General features: G+C 53.4%; 40 non-coding genes across 40 annotated transcripts; 12 read left to right on the top strand and 28 right to left on the bottom strand.

Annotated features, from left to right (window-relative positions):
• The first annotated feature begins 90 nt into the window (after positions 1-90).
• On the top strand, positions 91-163 carry Trnap-agg (transfer RNA proline (anticodon AGG)). The gene has a single exon. It is a non-coding gene; the product is annotated as a tRNA-Pro (tRNA).
• Positions 164-357: 194 nt separating this feature from the next.
• Positions 358-430, bottom strand: Trnav-aac (transfer RNA valine (anticodon AAC)). Its single transcript has one exon. It is a non-coding gene; the product is annotated as a tRNA-Val (tRNA).
• Positions 431-588: 158 nt separating this feature from the next.
• On the bottom strand, positions 589-661 carry Trnav-cac (transfer RNA valine (anticodon CAC)). Its single transcript has one exon. It is a non-coding gene; the product is annotated as a tRNA-Val (tRNA).
• A 401-nt stretch (positions 662-1,062) lies between these two features.
• On the top strand, positions 1,063-1,135 carry Trnap-agg (transfer RNA proline (anticodon AGG)). Its single transcript has one exon. It is a non-coding gene; the product is annotated as a tRNA-Pro (tRNA).
• A 194-nt stretch (positions 1,136-1,329) lies between these two features.
• On the bottom strand, positions 1,330-1,402 carry Trnav-aac (transfer RNA valine (anticodon AAC)). Its single transcript has one exon. It is a non-coding gene; the product is annotated as a tRNA-Val (tRNA).
• Positions 1,403-1,560: 158 nt separating this feature from the next.
• Trnav-cac (transfer RNA valine (anticodon CAC)) lies at positions 1,561-1,633 on the bottom strand. Its single transcript has one exon. It is a non-coding gene; the product is annotated as a tRNA-Val (tRNA).
• A 401-nt stretch (positions 1,634-2,034) lies between these two features.
• On the top strand, positions 2,035-2,107 carry Trnap-agg (transfer RNA proline (anticodon AGG)). Its single transcript has one exon. It is a non-coding gene; the product is annotated as a tRNA-Pro (tRNA).
• Positions 2,108-2,301: 194 nt separating this feature from the next.
• Positions 2,302-2,374, bottom strand: Trnav-aac (transfer RNA valine (anticodon AAC)). The gene has a single exon. It is a non-coding gene; the product is annotated as a tRNA-Val (tRNA).
• Positions 2,375-2,532: 158 nt separating this feature from the next.
• Positions 2,533-2,605, bottom strand: Trnav-cac (transfer RNA valine (anticodon CAC)). Its single transcript has one exon. It is a non-coding gene; the product is annotated as a tRNA-Val (tRNA).
• A 401-nt stretch (positions 2,606-3,006) lies between these two features.
• Trnap-agg (transfer RNA proline (anticodon AGG)) lies at positions 3,007-3,079 on the top strand. Its single transcript has one exon. It is a non-coding gene; the product is annotated as a tRNA-Pro (tRNA).
• A 604-nt stretch (positions 3,080-3,683) lies between these two features.
• Trnav-cac (transfer RNA valine (anticodon CAC)) lies at positions 3,684-3,756 on the bottom strand. Its single transcript has one exon. It is a non-coding gene; the product is annotated as a tRNA-Val (tRNA).
• A 402-nt stretch (positions 3,757-4,158) lies between these two features.
• Trnap-agg (transfer RNA proline (anticodon AGG)) lies at positions 4,159-4,235 on the top strand. Its single transcript has one exon. It is a non-coding gene; the product is annotated as a tRNA-Pro (tRNA).
• Positions 4,236-4,424: 189 nt separating this feature from the next.
• Trnav-aac (transfer RNA valine (anticodon AAC)) lies at positions 4,425-4,497 on the bottom strand. Its single transcript has one exon. It is a non-coding gene; the product is annotated as a tRNA-Val (tRNA).
• Positions 4,498-4,655: 158 nt separating this feature from the next.
• Trnav-cac (transfer RNA valine (anticodon CAC)) lies at positions 4,656-4,728 on the bottom strand. Its single transcript has one exon. It is a non-coding gene; the product is annotated as a tRNA-Val (tRNA).
• Positions 4,729-5,138: 410 nt separating this feature from the next.
• Trnav-cac (transfer RNA valine (anticodon CAC)) lies at positions 5,139-5,211 on the bottom strand. The gene has a single exon. It is a non-coding gene; the product is annotated as a tRNA-Val (tRNA).
• Positions 5,212-5,613: 402 nt separating this feature from the next.
• Positions 5,614-5,690, top strand: Trnap-agg (transfer RNA proline (anticodon AGG)). The gene has a single exon. It is a non-coding gene; the product is annotated as a tRNA-Pro (tRNA).
• Positions 5,691-5,879: 189 nt separating this feature from the next.
• Trnav-aac (transfer RNA valine (anticodon AAC)) lies at positions 5,880-5,952 on the bottom strand. Its single transcript has one exon. It is a non-coding gene; the product is annotated as a tRNA-Val (tRNA).
• A 158-nt stretch (positions 5,953-6,110) lies between these two features.
• Trnav-cac (transfer RNA valine (anticodon CAC)) lies at positions 6,111-6,183 on the bottom strand. The gene has a single exon. It is a non-coding gene; the product is annotated as a tRNA-Val (tRNA).
• Positions 6,184-6,851: 668 nt separating this feature from the next.
• Trnav-aac (transfer RNA valine (anticodon AAC)) lies at positions 6,852-6,924 on the bottom strand. Its single transcript has one exon. It is a non-coding gene; the product is annotated as a tRNA-Val (tRNA).
• A 158-nt stretch (positions 6,925-7,082) lies between these two features.
• On the bottom strand, positions 7,083-7,155 carry Trnav-cac (transfer RNA valine (anticodon CAC)). Its single transcript has one exon. It is a non-coding gene; the product is annotated as a tRNA-Val (tRNA).
• A 402-nt stretch (positions 7,156-7,557) lies between these two features.
• Positions 7,558-7,634, top strand: Trnap-agg (transfer RNA proline (anticodon AGG)). The gene has a single exon. It is a non-coding gene; the product is annotated as a tRNA-Pro (tRNA).
• Positions 7,635-7,823: 189 nt separating this feature from the next.
• Trnav-aac (transfer RNA valine (anticodon AAC)) lies at positions 7,824-7,896 on the bottom strand. The gene has a single exon. It is a non-coding gene; the product is annotated as a tRNA-Val (tRNA).
• Positions 7,897-8,054: 158 nt separating this feature from the next.
• Trnav-cac (transfer RNA valine (anticodon CAC)) lies at positions 8,055-8,127 on the bottom strand. The gene has a single exon. It is a non-coding gene; the product is annotated as a tRNA-Val (tRNA).
• A 668-nt stretch (positions 8,128-8,795) lies between these two features.
• Positions 8,796-8,868, bottom strand: Trnav-aac (transfer RNA valine (anticodon AAC)). Its single transcript has one exon. It is a non-coding gene; the product is annotated as a tRNA-Val (tRNA).
• A 158-nt stretch (positions 8,869-9,026) lies between these two features.
• Trnav-cac (transfer RNA valine (anticodon CAC)) lies at positions 9,027-9,099 on the bottom strand. The gene has a single exon. It is a non-coding gene; the product is annotated as a tRNA-Val (tRNA).
• A 402-nt stretch (positions 9,100-9,501) lies between these two features.
• Positions 9,502-9,578, top strand: Trnap-agg (transfer RNA proline (anticodon AGG)). Its single transcript has one exon. It is a non-coding gene; the product is annotated as a tRNA-Pro (tRNA).
• Positions 9,579-9,767: 189 nt separating this feature from the next.
• On the bottom strand, positions 9,768-9,840 carry Trnav-aac (transfer RNA valine (anticodon AAC)). The gene has a single exon. It is a non-coding gene; the product is annotated as a tRNA-Val (tRNA).
• A 158-nt stretch (positions 9,841-9,998) lies between these two features.
• Positions 9,999-10,071, bottom strand: Trnav-cac (transfer RNA valine (anticodon CAC)). Its single transcript has one exon. It is a non-coding gene; the product is annotated as a tRNA-Val (tRNA).
• A 402-nt stretch (positions 10,072-10,473) lies between these two features.
• Trnap-agg (transfer RNA proline (anticodon AGG)) lies at positions 10,474-10,550 on the top strand. The gene has a single exon. It is a non-coding gene; the product is annotated as a tRNA-Pro (tRNA).
• A 189-nt stretch (positions 10,551-10,739) lies between these two features.
• Positions 10,740-10,812, bottom strand: Trnav-aac (transfer RNA valine (anticodon AAC)). The gene has a single exon. It is a non-coding gene; the product is annotated as a tRNA-Val (tRNA).
• Positions 10,813-10,970: 158 nt separating this feature from the next.
• Positions 10,971-11,043, bottom strand: Trnav-cac (transfer RNA valine (anticodon CAC)). The gene has a single exon. It is a non-coding gene; the product is annotated as a tRNA-Val (tRNA).
• Positions 11,044-11,445: 402 nt separating this feature from the next.
• Positions 11,446-11,522, top strand: Trnap-agg (transfer RNA proline (anticodon AGG)). Its single transcript has one exon. It is a non-coding gene; the product is annotated as a tRNA-Pro (tRNA).
• Positions 11,523-11,711: 189 nt separating this feature from the next.
• Positions 11,712-11,784, bottom strand: Trnav-aac (transfer RNA valine (anticodon AAC)). The gene has a single exon. It is a non-coding gene; the product is annotated as a tRNA-Val (tRNA).
• A 158-nt stretch (positions 11,785-11,942) lies between these two features.
• Trnav-cac (transfer RNA valine (anticodon CAC)) lies at positions 11,943-12,015 on the bottom strand. The gene has a single exon. It is a non-coding gene; the product is annotated as a tRNA-Val (tRNA).
• Positions 12,016-12,417: 402 nt separating this feature from the next.
• Trnap-agg (transfer RNA proline (anticodon AGG)) lies at positions 12,418-12,494 on the top strand. The gene has a single exon. It is a non-coding gene; the product is annotated as a tRNA-Pro (tRNA).
• Positions 12,495-12,683: 189 nt separating this feature from the next.
• On the bottom strand, positions 12,684-12,756 carry Trnav-aac (transfer RNA valine (anticodon AAC)). Its single transcript has one exon. It is a non-coding gene; the product is annotated as a tRNA-Val (tRNA).
• Positions 12,757-12,914: 158 nt separating this feature from the next.
• Trnav-cac (transfer RNA valine (anticodon CAC)) lies at positions 12,915-12,987 on the bottom strand. The gene has a single exon. It is a non-coding gene; the product is annotated as a tRNA-Val (tRNA).
• A 402-nt stretch (positions 12,988-13,389) lies between these two features.
• Trnap-agg (transfer RNA proline (anticodon AGG)) lies at positions 13,390-13,461 on the top strand. Its single transcript has one exon. It is a non-coding gene; the product is annotated as a tRNA-Pro (tRNA).
• Positions 13,462-13,655: 194 nt separating this feature from the next.
• On the bottom strand, positions 13,656-13,728 carry Trnav-aac (transfer RNA valine (anticodon AAC)). The gene has a single exon. It is a non-coding gene; the product is annotated as a tRNA-Val (tRNA).
• A 158-nt stretch (positions 13,729-13,886) lies between these two features.
• On the bottom strand, positions 13,887-13,959 carry Trnav-cac (transfer RNA valine (anticodon CAC)). The gene has a single exon. It is a non-coding gene; the product is annotated as a tRNA-Val (tRNA).
• Between the last annotated feature and the right edge of the window lie 135 nt (positions 13,960-14,094).

The following is a 14,094-nucleotide window of genomic DNA, read 5'->3' as shown; positions in this document are numbered from 1 at the left end:
GCCGCCCCCATCCCGCCAGCGTACACGAGACTTCTAGGGCACCCTGGACGACATCGAGGGACTGGAATAATTGGCATTCGCTGTGTCACAGGCCTCGTTGGTCTAGGGGTATGATTCCTGCTTAGGGTGCAGGAGGTCCCGGGTTCAAATCCCGGACGAGTCCTAGTGTTTTGTGCACACTGATCGCACGTCAGCGGCTGAGTCAGCGCAAAAAGCTCGCCGTCAATATCAAATGAATTTCTTATTCGATGTGAGCAATTGACACTCGGGTCCGACGCCTGAAGGCGATTACGAGGGTTTCGGGTACAGATGGTAGCAGATGCATGTTAGTACGTCTTGCTTAAAGTAATGAAAAAGTGTTTCCGCCCGGGATCTAACCGGGGACCTTCTGCGTGTTAGGCAGACGTGATAACCGCTACACCACGGAAACTGCTTGTGTGCACCTTACTTCACAGACAACTTGTAGTGATGTTGCCATCGTAACTAAAAAATTCAATAAATGTGGTACTTGCATAACGAAGAGACATGCAGCAGATCCACACACGACGTGGCTCATTGGAGGACAATACGACATAGGCAGGAAAGTACTGTTCCCGCCCGGGATCGAACCGGGGACCTTCTGCGTGTGAAGCAGACGTGATAACCGCTACACTACGGAAACGACGGACCCGAGGAGGCCATCCTTGTTCACTCGAACTTGCCTCAGACTTTCTCTCTTCCGCGAATGCACACACGACCGTTCTTTTGTCAGCCTGGAACCCATCACAGCCGAGGGCTCAAGAAGTCTTCGGGGTGCTCGAGAGGGTGTCTGCCGTAGCACCCCTAACGAGATAGCGGCGTTTCGCGCAGTCGTTATTGCAAGTCATATCAGCAAAAGCAATCACTTTCTCAGCAGCAGGCATTGCGAGCCCAGCGGCAGCTCTACATGAAGGTACCAATAGCCCAGGAAGGCCGCCGACCGCGGGAATTCGCGCCGCCCCCATCCCGCCAGCGTACACGAGACTTCTAGGGCACCCTGGACGACATCGAGGGACTGGAATAATTGGCATTCGCTGTGTCACAGGCCTCGTTGGTCTAGGGGTATGATTCCTGCTTAGGGTGCAGGAGGTCCCGGGTTCAAATCCCGGACGAGTCCTAGTGTTTTGTGCACACTGATCGCACGTCAGCGGCTGAGTCAGCGCAAAAAGCTCGCCGTCAATATCAAATGAATTTCTTATTCGATGTGAGCAATTGACACTCGGGTCCGACGCCTGAAGGCGATTACGAGGGTTTCGGGTACAGATGGTAGCAGATGCATGTTAGTACGTCTTGCTTAAAGTAATGAAAAAGTGTTTCCGCCCGGGATCTAACCGGGGACCTTCTGCGTGTTAGGCAGACGTGATAACCGCTACACCACGGAAACTGCTTGTGTGCACCTTACTTCACAGACAACTTGTAGTGATGTTGCCATCGTAACTAAAAAATTCAATAAATGTGGTACTTGCATAACGAAGAGACATGCAGCAGATCCACACACGACGTGGCTCATTGGAGGACAATACGACATAGGCAGGAAAGTACTGTTCCCGCCCGGGATCGAACCGGGGACCTTCTGCGTGTGAAGCAGACGTGATAACCGCTACACTACGGAAACGACGGACCCGAGGAGGCCATCCTTGTTCACTCGAACTTGCCTCAGACTTTCTCTCTTCCGCGAATGCACACACGACCGTTCTTTTGTCAGCCTGGAACCCATCACAGCCGAGGGCTCAAGAAGTCTTCGGGGTGCTCGAGAGGGTGTCTGCCGTAGCACCCCTAACGAGATAGCGGCGTTTCGCGCAGTCGTTATTGCAAGTCATATCAGCAAAAGCAATCACTTTCTCAGCAGCAGGCATTGCGAGCCCAGCGGCAGCTCTACATGAAGGTACCAATAGCCCAGGAAGGCCGCCGACCGCGGGAATTCGCGCCGCCCCCATCCCGCCAGCGTACACGAGACTTCTAGGGCACCCTGGACGACATCGAGGGACTGGAATAATTGGCATTCGCTGTGTCACAGGCCTCGTTGGTCTAGGGGTATGATTCCTGCTTAGGGTGCAGGAGGTCCCGGGTTCAAATCCCGGACGAGTCCTAGTGTTTTGTGCACACTGATCGCACGTCAGCGGCTGAGTCAGCGCAAAAAGCTCGCCGTCAATATCAAATGAATTTCTTATTCGATGTGAGCAATTGACACTCGGGTCCGACGCCTGAAGGCGATTACGAGGGTTTCGGGTACAGATGGTAGCAGATGCATGTTAGTACGTCTTGCTTAAAGTAATGAAAAAGTGTTTCCGCCCGGGATCTAACCGGGGACCTTCTGCGTGTTAGGCAGACGTGATAACCGCTACACCACGGAAACTGCTTGTGTGCACCTTACTTCACAGACAACTTGTAGTGATGTTGCCATCGTAACTAAAAAATTCAATAAATGTGGTACTTGCATAACGAAGAGACATGCAGCAGATCCACACACGACGTGGCTCATTGGAGGACAATACGACATAGGCAGGAAAGTACTGTTCCCGCCCGGGATCGAACCGGGGACCTTCTGCGTGTGAAGCAGACGTGATAACCGCTACACTACGGAAACGACGGACCCGAGGAGGCCATCCTTGTTCACTCGAACTTGCCTCAGACTTTCTCTCTTCCGCGAATGCACACACGACCGTTCTTTTGTCAGCCTGGAACCCATCACAGCCGAGGGCTCAAGAAGTCTTCGGGGTGCTCGAGAGGGTGTCTGCCGTAGCACCCCTAACGAGATAGCGGCGTTTCGCGCAGTCGTTATTGCAAGTCATATCAGCAAAAGCAATCACTTTCTCAGCAGCAGGCATTGCGAGCCCAGCGGCAGCTCTACATGAAGGTACCAATAGCCCAGGAAGGCCGCCGACCGCGGGAATTCGCGCCGCCCCCATCCCGCCAGCGTACACGAGACTTCTAGGGCACCCTGGACGACATCGAGGGACTGGAATAATTGGCATTCGCTGTGTCACAGGCCTCGTTGGCCTAGGGGTATGATTCCTGCTTAGGGTGCAGGAGGTCCCGGGTTCAAATCCCGGACGAGTCCTAGTGTTTTGTGCACACTGATCGCACGTCAGCGGCTGAGTCAGCGCAAAAAGCTCGCCGTCAATATCAAATGAATTTCTTATTCGATGTGAGCAATTGACACTCGGGTCCGACGCCTGAAGGCGATTACGAGGGTTTCGGGTACAGATGGTAGCAGATGCATGTTAGTACGTCTTGCTTAAAGTAATGAAAAAGTGTTTCCGCCCGGGATCTAACCTTGTTCACTCGAACTTGCCTCAGACTTTCTCTCTTCCGCGAATGCACACACGACCGTTCTTTTGTCAGCCTGGAACCCATCACAGCCGAGGGCTCAAGAAGTCTTCGGGGTGCTCGAGAGGGTGTCTGCCGTAGCACCCCTAACGAGATAGCGGCGTTTCGCGCAGTCGTTATTGCAAGTCATATCAGCAAAAGCAATCACTTTCTCAGCAGCAGGCATTGCGAGCCCAGCGGCAATATCAATATCAAATGAATTTCTTATTCGATGTGAGCAATTGACACTCGGGTCCGACGCCTGAAGGCGATTACGAGGGTTTCGGGTACAGATGGTAGCAGATGCATGTTAGTACGTCTCATTGGAGGACAATACGACATAGGCAGGAAAGTACTGTTCCCGCCCGGGATCGAACCGGGGACCTTCTGCGTGTGAAGCAGACGTGATAACCGCTACACTACGGAAACGACGGACCCGAGGAGGCCATCCTTGTTCACTCGAACTTGCCTCAGACTTTCTCTCTTCCGCGAATGCACACACGACCGTTCTTTTGTCAGCCTGGAACCCATCACAGCCGAGGGCTCAAGAAGTCTTCGGGGTGCTCGAGAGGGTGTCTGCCGTAGCACCCCTAACGAGATAGCGGCGTTTCGCGCAGTCGTTATTGCAAGTCATATCAGCAAAAGCAATCACTTTCTCAGCAGCAGGCATTGCGAGCCCAGCGGCAGCTCTACATGAAGGTACCAATAGCCCAGGAAGGCCGCCGACCGCGGGAATTCGCGCCGCCCCCATCCCGCCAGCGTACACGAGACTTCTAGGGCACCCTGGACGACATCGAGGGACTGGAATAATTGGCATTCGCTGTGTCACAGGCCTCGTTGGCCTAGGGGTATGATTCCTGCTTAGGGTGCAGGAGGTCCCGGGTTCAAATCCCGGACGAGTCCTAGCGTTTTGTGCACACTGATCGCACGTCAGTGGCTGAGTCAGCGCAAAAAGCTCGCCGTCAATATCAAATGAATTTCTTATTCGATGTGAGCAATTGACACTCGGGTCCGACGCCTGAAGGCGATTACGAGGGTTTCGGGTACAGATGGTAGCAGATGCATGTTAGTACGTCTTGCTTAAAGTAATGAAAAAGTGTTTCCGCCCGGGATCGAACCGGGGACCTTCTGCGTGTTAGGCAGACGTGATAACCGCTACACCACGGAAACTGCTTGTGTGCACCTTACTTCACAGACAACTTGTAGTGATGTTGCCATCGTAACTAAAAAATTCAATAAATGTGGTACTTGCATAACGAAGAGACATGCAGCAGATCCACACACGACGTGGCTCATTGGAGGACAATACGACATAGGCAGGAAAGTACTGTTCCCGCCCGGGATCGAACCGGGGACCTTCTGCGTGTGAAGCAGACGTGATAACCGCTACACTACGGAAACGACGGACCCGAGGAGGCCATCCTTGTTCACTCGAACTTGCCTCAGACTTTCTCTCTTCCGCGAATGCACACACGACCGTTCTTTTGTCAGCCTGGAACCCATCACAGCCGAGGGCTCAAGAAGTCTTCGGGGTGCTCGAGAGGGTGTCTGCCGTAGCACCCCTAACGAGATAGCGGCGTTTCGCGCAGTCGTTATTGCAAGTCATATCAGCAAAAGCAATCACTTTCTCAGCAGCAGGCATTGCGAGCCCAGCGGCAATATCAATATCAAATGAATTTCTTATTCGATGTGAGCAATTGACACTCGGGTCCGACGCCTGAAGGCGATTACGAGGGTTTCGGGTACAGATGGTAGCAGATGCATGTTAGTACGTCTCATTGGAGGACAATACGACATAGGCAGGAAAGTACTGTTCCCGCCCGGGATCGAACCGGGGACCTTCTGCGTGTGAAGCAGACGTGATAACCGCTACACTACGGAAACGACGGACCCGAGGAGGCCATCCTTGTTCACTCGAACTTGCCTCAGACTTTCTCTCTTCCGCGAATGCACACACGACCGTTCTTTTGTCAGCCTGGAACCCATCACAGCCGAGGGCTCAAGAAGTCTTCGGGGTGCTCGAGAGGGTGTCTGCCGTAGCACCCCTAACGAGATAGCGGCGTTTCGCGCAGTCGTTATTGCAAGTCATATCAGCAAAAGCAATCACTTTCTCAGCAGCAGGCATTGCGAGCCCAGCGGCAGCTCTACATGAAGGTACCAATAGCCCAGGAAGGCCGCCGACCGCGGGAATTCGCGCCGCCCCCATCCCGCCAGCGTACACGAGACTTCTAGGGCACCCTGGACGACATCGAGGGACTGGAATAATTGGCATTCGCTGTGTCACAGGCCTCGTTGGCCTAGGGGTATGATTCCTGCTTAGGGTGCAGGAGGTCCCGGGTTCAAATCCCGGACGAGTCCTAGCGTTTTGTGCACACTGATCGCACGTCAGTGGCTGAGTCAGCGCAAAAAGCTCGCCGTCAATATCAAATGAATTTCTTATTCGATGTGAGCAATTGACACTCGGGTCCGACGCCTGAAGGCGATTACGAGGGTTTCGGGTACAGATGGTAGCAGATGCATGTTAGTACGTCTTGCTTAAAGTAATGAAAAAGTGTTTCCGCCCGGGATCGAACCGGGGACCTTCTGCGTGTTAGGCAGACGTGATAACCGCTACACCACGGAAACTGCTTGTGTGCACCTTACTTCACAGACAACTTGTAGTGATGTTGCCATCGTAACTAAAAAATTCAATAAATGTGGTACTTGCATAACGAAGAGACATGCAGCAGATCCACACACGACGTGGCTCATTGGAGGACAATACGACATAGGCAGGAAAGTACTGTTCCCGCCCGGGATCGAACCGGGGACCTTCTGCGTGTGAAGCAGACGTGATAACCGCTACACTACGGAAACGACGGACCCGAGGAGGCCATCCTTGTTCACTCGAACTTGCCTCAGACTTTCTCTCTTCCGCGAATGCACACACGACCGTTCTTTTGTCAGCCTGGAACCCATCACAGCCGAGGGCTCAAGAAGTCTTCGGGGTGCTCGAGAGGGTGTCTGCCGTAGCACCCCTAACGAGATAGCGGCGTTTCGCGCAGTCGTTATTGCAAGTCATATCAGCAAAAGCAATCACTTTCTCAGCAGCAGGCATTGCGAGCCCAGCGGCAGCTCTACATGAAGGTACCAATAGCCCAGGAAGGCCGCCGACCGCGGGAATTCGCGCCGCCCCCATCCCGCCAGCGTACACGAGACTTCTAGGGCACCCTGGACGACATCGAGGGACTGGAATAATTGGCATTCGCTGTGTCACAGGCCTCGTTGGCCTAGGGGTATGATTCCTGCATAGGGTGCAGGAGGTCCCGGGTTCAAATCCCGGACGAGTCCTAGCGTTTTGTGCACACTGATCGCACGTCAGTGGCTGAGTCAGCGCAAAAAGCTCGCCGTCAATATCAAATGAATTTCTTATTCGATGTGAGCAATTGACACTCGGGTCCGACGCCTGAAGGCGATTACGAGGGTTTCGGGTACAGATGGTAGCAGATGCATGTTAGTACGTCTTGCTTAAAGTAATGAAAAAGTGTTTCCGCCCGGGATCGAACCGGGGACCTTCTGCGTGTTAGGCAGACGTGATAACCGCTACACCACGGAAACTGCTTGTGTGCACCTTACTTCACAGACAACTTGTAGTGATGTTGCCATCGTAACTAAAAAATTCAATAAATGTGGTACTTGCATAACGAAGAGACATGCAGCAGATCCACACACGACGTGGCTCATTGGAGGACAATACGACATAGGCAGGAAAGTACTGTTCCCGCCCGGGATCGAACCGGGGACCTTCTGCGTGTGAAGCAGACGTGATAACCGCTACACTACGGAAACGACGGACCCGAGGAGTCCATCCTTGTTCACTCGAACTTGCCTCAGACTTTCTCTCGTCCGCGAATGCACAAACGACAGTTCTTTTGTCAGCCTGGAACCCATCACAGCCGAGGGCTCAAGAAGTCTTCGGGGTGCTCGAGAGGGTGTCTGCCGTAGCACCCCTAACGAGATAGCGGCGTTTCGCGCAGTCGTTATTGCAAGTCATATCAGCAAAAGCAATCACTTTCTCAGCAGCAGGCATTGCGAGCCCAGCGGCAGCTCTACATGAAGGTACCAATAGCCCAGGAAGGCCGCCGACCGCGGGAATTCGCGCCGCCCCCATCCCGCCAGCGTACACGAGACTTCTAGGGCACCCTGGACGACATCGAGGGACTGGAATAATTGGCATTCGCTGTGTCACAGGCCTCGTTGGCCTAGGGGTATGATTCCTGCTTAGGGTGCAGGAGGTCCCGGGTTCAAATCCCGGACGAGTCCTAGCGTTTTGTGCACACTGATCGCACGTCAGTGGCTGAGTCAGCGCAAAAAGCTCGCCGTCAATATCAAATGAATTTCTTATTCGATGTGAGCAATTGACACTCGGGTCCGACGCCTGAAGGCGATTACGAGGGTTTCGGGTACAGATGGTAGCAGATGCATGTTAGTACGTCTTGCTTAAAGTAATGAAAAAGTGTTTCCGCCCGGGATCGAACCGGGGACCTTCTGCGTGTTAGGCAGACGTGATAACCGCTACACCACGGAAACTGCTTGTGTGCACCTTACTTCACAGACAACTTGTAGTGATGTTGCCATCGTAACTAAAAAATTCAATAAATGTGGTACTTGCATAACGAAGAGACATGCAGCAGATCCACACACGACGTGGCTCATTGGAGGACAATACGACATAGGCAGGAAAGTACTGTTCCCGCCCGGGATCGAACCGGGGACCTTCTGCGTGTGAAGCAGACGTGATAACCGCTACACTACGGAAACGACGGACCCGAGGAGGCCATCCTTGTTCACTCGAACTTGCCTCAGACTTTCTCTCTTCCGCGAATGCACACACGACCGTTCTTTTGTCAGCCTGGAACCCATCACAGCCGAGGGCTCAAGAAGTCTTCGGGGTGCTCGAGAGGGTGTCTGCCGTAGCACCCCTAACGAGATAGCGGCGTTTCGCGCAGTCGTTATTGCAAGTCATATCAGCAAAAGCAATCACTTTCTCAGCAGCAGGCATTGCGAGCCCAGCGGCAGCTCTACATGAAGGTACCAATAGCCCAGGAAGGCCGCCGACCGCGGGAATTCGCGCCGCCCCCATCCCGCCAGCGTACACGAGACTTCTAGGGCACCCTGGACGACATCGAGGGACTGGAATAATTGGCATTCGCTGTGTCACAGGCCTCGTTGGCCTAGGGGTATGATTCCTGCATAGGGTGCAGGAGGTCCCGGGTTCAAATCCCGGACGAGTCCTAGCGTTTTGTGCACACTGATCGCACGTCAGTGGCTGAGTCAGCGCAAAAAGCTCGCCGTCAATATCAAATGAATTTCTTATTCGATGTGAGCAATTGACACTCGGGTCCGACGCCTGAAGGCGATTACGAGGGTTTCGGGTACAGATGGTAGCAGATGCATGTTAGTACGTCTTGCTTAAAGTAATGAAAAAGTGTTTCCGCCCGGGATCGAACCGGGGACCTTCTGCGTGTTAGGCAGACGTGATAACCGCTACACCACGGAAACTGCTTGTGTGCACCTTACTTCACAGACAACTTGTAGTGATGTTGCCATCGTAACTAAAAAATTCAATAAATGTGGTACTTGCATAACGAAGAGACATGCAGCAGATCCACACACGACGTGGCTCATTGGAGGACAATACGACATAGGCAGGAAAGTACTGTTCCCGCCCGGGATCGAACCGGGGACCTTCTGCGTGTGAAGCAGACGTGATAACCGCTACACTACGGAAACGACGGACCCGAGGAGTCCATCCTTGTTCACTCGAACTTGCCTCAGACTTTCTCTCGTCCGCGAATGCACAAACGACAGTTCTTTTGTCAGCCTGGAACCCATCACAGCCGAGGGCTCAAGAAGTCTTCGGGGTGCTCGAGAGGGTGTCTGCCGTAGCACCCCTAACGAGATAGCGGCGTTTCGCGCAGTCGTTATTGCAAGTCATATCAGCAAAAGCAATCACTTTCTCAGCAGCAGGCATTGCGAGCCCAGCGGCAGCTCTACATGAAGGTACCAATAGCCCAGGAAGGCCGCCGACCGCGGGAATTCGCGCCGCCCCCATCCCGCCAGCGTACACGAGACTTCTAGGGCACCCTGGACGACATCGAGGGACTGGAATAATTGGCATTCGCTGTGTCACAGGCCTCGTTGGCCTAGGGGTATGATTCCTGCTTAGGGTGCAGGAGGTCCCGGGTTCAAATCCCGGACGAGTCCTAGCGTTTTGTGCACACTGATCGCACGTCAGTGGCTGAGTCAGCGCAAAAAGCTCGCCGTCAATATCAAATGAATTTCTTATTCGATGTGAGCAATTGACACTCGGGTCCGACGCCTGAAGGCGATTACGAGGGTTTCGGGTACAGATGGTAGCAGATGCATGTTAGTACGTCTTGCTTAAAGTAATGAAAAAGTGTTTCCGCCCGGGATCGAACCGGGGACCTTCTGCGTGTTAGGCAGACGTGATAACCGCTACACCACGGAAACTGCTTGTGTGCACCTTACTTCACAGACAACTTGTAGTGATGTTGCCATCGTAACTAAAAAATTCAATAAATGTGGTACTTGCATAACGAAGAGACATGCAGCAGATCCACACACGACGTGGCTCATTGGAGGACAATACGACATAGGCAGGAAAGTACTGTTCCCGCCCGGGATCGAACCGGGGACCTTCTGCGTGTGAAGCAGACGTGATAACCGCTACACTACGGAAACGACGGACCCGAGGAGTCCATCCTTGTTCACTCGAACTTGCCTCAGACTTTCTCTCGTCCGCGAATGCACAAACGACAGTTCTTTTGTCAGCCTGGAACCCATCACAGCCGAGGGCTCAAGAAGTCTTCGGGGTGCTCGAGAGGGTGTCTGCCGTAGCACCCCTAACGAGATAGCGGCGTTTCGCGCAGTCGTTATTGCAAGTCATATCAGCAAAAGCAATCACTTTCTCAGCAGCAGGCATTGCGAGCCCAGCGGCAGCTCTACATGAAGGTACCAATAGCCCAGGAAGGCCGCCGACCGCGGGAATTCGCGCCGCCCCCATCCCGCCAGCGTACACGAGACTTCTAGGGCACCCTGGACGACATCGAGGGACTGGAATAATTGGCATTCGCTGTGTCACAGGCCTCGTTGGCCTAGGGGTATGATTCCTGCTTAGGGTGCAGGAGGTCCCGGGTTCAAATCCCGGACGAGTCCTAGCGTTTTGTGCACACTGATCGCACGTCAGTGGCTGAGTCAGCGCAAAAAGCTCGCCGTCAATATCAAATGAATTTCTTATTCGATGTGAGCAATTGACACTCGGGTCCGACGCGTGAAGGCGATTACGAGGGTTTCGGGTACAGATGGTAGCAGATGCATGTTAGTACGTCTTGCTTAAAGTGATGAAAAAGTGTTTCGTCCCGGGATCTAACCGGGGACCTTCTGCGTGTTAGGCAGACGTGATAACCGCTACACCACGGAAACTGCTTGTGTGCACCTTACTTCACAGACAACTTGTAGTGATGTTGCCATCGTAACTAAAAAATTCAATAAATGTGGTACTTGCAAAACGAAGGGACATGCAGCAGATCCACACACGACGTGGCTCATTGGAGGACAATACGACATAGGCAGGAAAGTACTGTTCCCGCCCGGGATCGAACCGGGGACCTTCTGCGTGTGAAGCAGACGTGATAACCGCTACACTACGGAAACGACGGACCCGAGGAGTCCATCCTTGTTCACTCGAACTTGCCTCAGACTTTCTCTCGTCCGCGAATGCACACACGACAGTTCTTTTGTCAGCCTGGAACCCATCACAGCCGAGGGCTCAAGAAGTCTTCGGGGTGCTCGAGAGGGTGTCTGCCGTAGCACCCCTAACGAGATAGCGGCGTTTCGCGCAGTCGTTATTGCAAGTCATATCAGCAAAAGCAATCACTTTCTCAGCAGCAGGCATTGCGAGCCCAGCGGCAGCTCTACATGAAGGTACCAATAGCCCAGGAAGGCCGCCGACCGCGGGAATTCGCGCCGCCCCCATCCCGCCAGCGTACACGAGACTTCTAGGGCACCCTGGACGACATCGAGGGACTGGAATAATTGGCATTCGCTGTGTCACAGGCCTCGTTGGCCTAGGGGTATGATTCCTGCTTAGGGTGCAGGAGGTCCCGGGTTCAAATCCCGGACGAGTCCTAGCGTTTTGTGCACACTGATCGCACGTCAGTGGCTGAGTCAGCGCAAAAAGCTCGCCGTCAATATCAAATGAATTTCTTATTCGATGTGAGCAATTGACACTCGGGTCCGACGCCTGAAGGCGATTACGAGGGTTTCGGGTACAGATGGTAGCAGATGCATGTTAGTACGTCTTGCTTAAAGTAATGAAAAAGTGTTTCCGCCCGGGATCGAACCGGGGACCTTCTGCGTGTTAGGCAGACGTGATAACCGCTACACCACGGAAACTGCTTGTGTGCACCTTACTTCACAGACAACTTGTAGTGATGTTGCCATCGTAACTAAAAAATTCAATAAATGTGGTACTTGCATAACGAAGAGACATGCAGCAGATCCACACACGACGTGGCTCATTGGAGGACAATACGACATAGGCAGGAAAGTACTGTTCCCGCCCGGGATCGAACCGGGGACCTTCTGCGTGTGAAGCAGACGTGATAACCGCTACACTACGGAAACGACGGACCCGAGGAGGCCATCCTTGTTCACTCGAACTTGCCTCAGACTTTCTCTCTTCCGCGAATGCACACACGACCGTTCTTTTGTCAGCCTGGAACCCATCACAGCCGAGGGCTCAAGAAGTCTTCGGGGTGCTCGAGAGGGTGTCTGCCGTAGCACCCCTAACGAGATAGCGGCGTTTCGCGCAGTCGTTATTGCAAGTCATATCAGCAAAAGCAATCACTTTCTCAGCAGCAGGCATTGCGAGCCCAGCGGCAGCTCTACATGAAGGTACCAATAGCCCAGGAAGGCCGCCGACCGCGGGAATTCGCGCCGCCCCCATCCCGCCAGCGTACACGAGACTTCTAGGGCACCCTGGACGACATCGAGGGACTGGAATAATTGGCATTCGCTGTGTCACAGGCCTCGTTGGCCTAGGGGTATGATTCCTGCTTAGGGTGCAGGAGGTCCCGGGTTCAAATCCCGGACGAGTCCTAGCGTTTTGTGCACACTGATCGCACGTCAGTGGCTGAGTCAGCGCAAAAAGCTCGCCGTCAATATCAAATGAATTTCTTATTCGATGTGAGCAATTGACACTCGGGTCCGACGCCTGAAGGCGATTACGAGGGTTTCGGGTACAGATGGTAGCAGAAGCATGTTAGTACGTCTTGCTTAAAGTAATGAAAAAGTGTTTCCGCCCGGGATCGAACCGGGGACCTTCTGCGTGTTAGGCAGACGTGATAACCGCTACACCACGGAAACTGCTTGTGTGCACCTTACTTCACAGACAACTTGTAGTGATGTTGCCATCGTAACTAAAAAATTCAATAAATGTGGTACTTGCATAACGAAGAGACATGCAGCAGATCCACACACGACGTGGCTCATTGGAGGACAATACGACATAGGCAGGAAAGTACTGTTCCCGCCCGGGATCGAACCGGGGACCTTCTGCGTGTGAAGCAGACGTGATAACCGCTACACTACGGAAACGACGGACCCGAGGAGTCCATCCTTGTTCACTCGAACTTGCCTCAGACTTTCTCTCGTCCGCGAATGCACAAACGACAGTTCTTTTGTCAGCCTGGAACCCATCACAGCCGAGGGCTCAAGAAGTCTTCGGGGTGCTCGAGAGGGTGTCTGCCGTAGCACCCCTAACGAGATAGCGGCGTTTCGCGCAGTCGTTATTGCAAGTCATATCAGCAAAAGCAATCACTTTCTCAGTAGCAGGCAGTGCGAGCCCAGCGGCAGCTCTACATGAAGGTACCAATAGCCCAGGAAGGCCGCCGACCGCGGGAATTCGCGCCGCCCCCATCCCGCCAGCGTACACGAGACTTCTAGGGCACCCTGGACGACATCGAGGGACTGGAATAATTGGCATCCGCCGTGTCACAGGGCTCGTTGGTCTAGGGTTATGATTCCTGCTTAGGGTGCAGGAGGTCCCGGGTTCAAATCCCGGACGAGCCCTAGCGTTTTGTGCACACTGATCGCACGTCAGTGGCTGAGTCAGCGCAAAAAGCTCGCCGTCAATATCAAATGAATTTCTTATTCGATGTGAGCAATTGACACTCGGGTCCGACGCCTGAAGGCGATTACGAGGGTTTCGGGTACAGATGGTAGCAGATGCATGTTAGTACGTCTTGCTTAAAGTGATGAAAAAGTGTTTCCGCCCGGGATCGAACCGGGGACCTTCTGCGTGTTAGGCAGACGCGATAACCGCTACACCACGGAAACAGCTTGTGTGCACCTTACTTCACAGACAACTTGTAGTGATGTTGCCATCGTAACTAAAAAATTCAATAAATGTGGTACTTGCAAAACGAAGGGACATGCAGCAGATCCACACACGACGTGGCTCATTGGAGGACAATACGACATAGGCAGGAAAGTACTGCTCCCGCCTGGGATCGAACCGGGGACCTTCTGCGTGTGAAGCAGACGTGATAACCGCTACACTACGGAAACGACGGACACGAGGAGTCCATCCTTGTTCACTCGAACTTGCCTCAGACTTTCTCTCGTCCGCGAATGCACACACGACAGTTCTTTTGTCAGCCTGGAACCCATCACAGCCGAGGGCTCAAGAAGTCTTCGGGGTGC

The sequence above is a fragment of the Schistocerca serialis genome, chromosome 2 (genome assembly GCF_023864345.2).
Source record: "Schistocerca serialis cubense isolate TAMUIC-IGC-003099 chromosome 2, iqSchSeri2.2, whole genome shotgun sequence".
In the NCBI taxonomy this organism is placed as follows: Eukaryota; Metazoa; Arthropoda; class Insecta; order Orthoptera; family Acrididae; genus Schistocerca; species Schistocerca serialis.
This window is presented reverse-complemented; position numbering and strand designations above follow the sequence as displayed.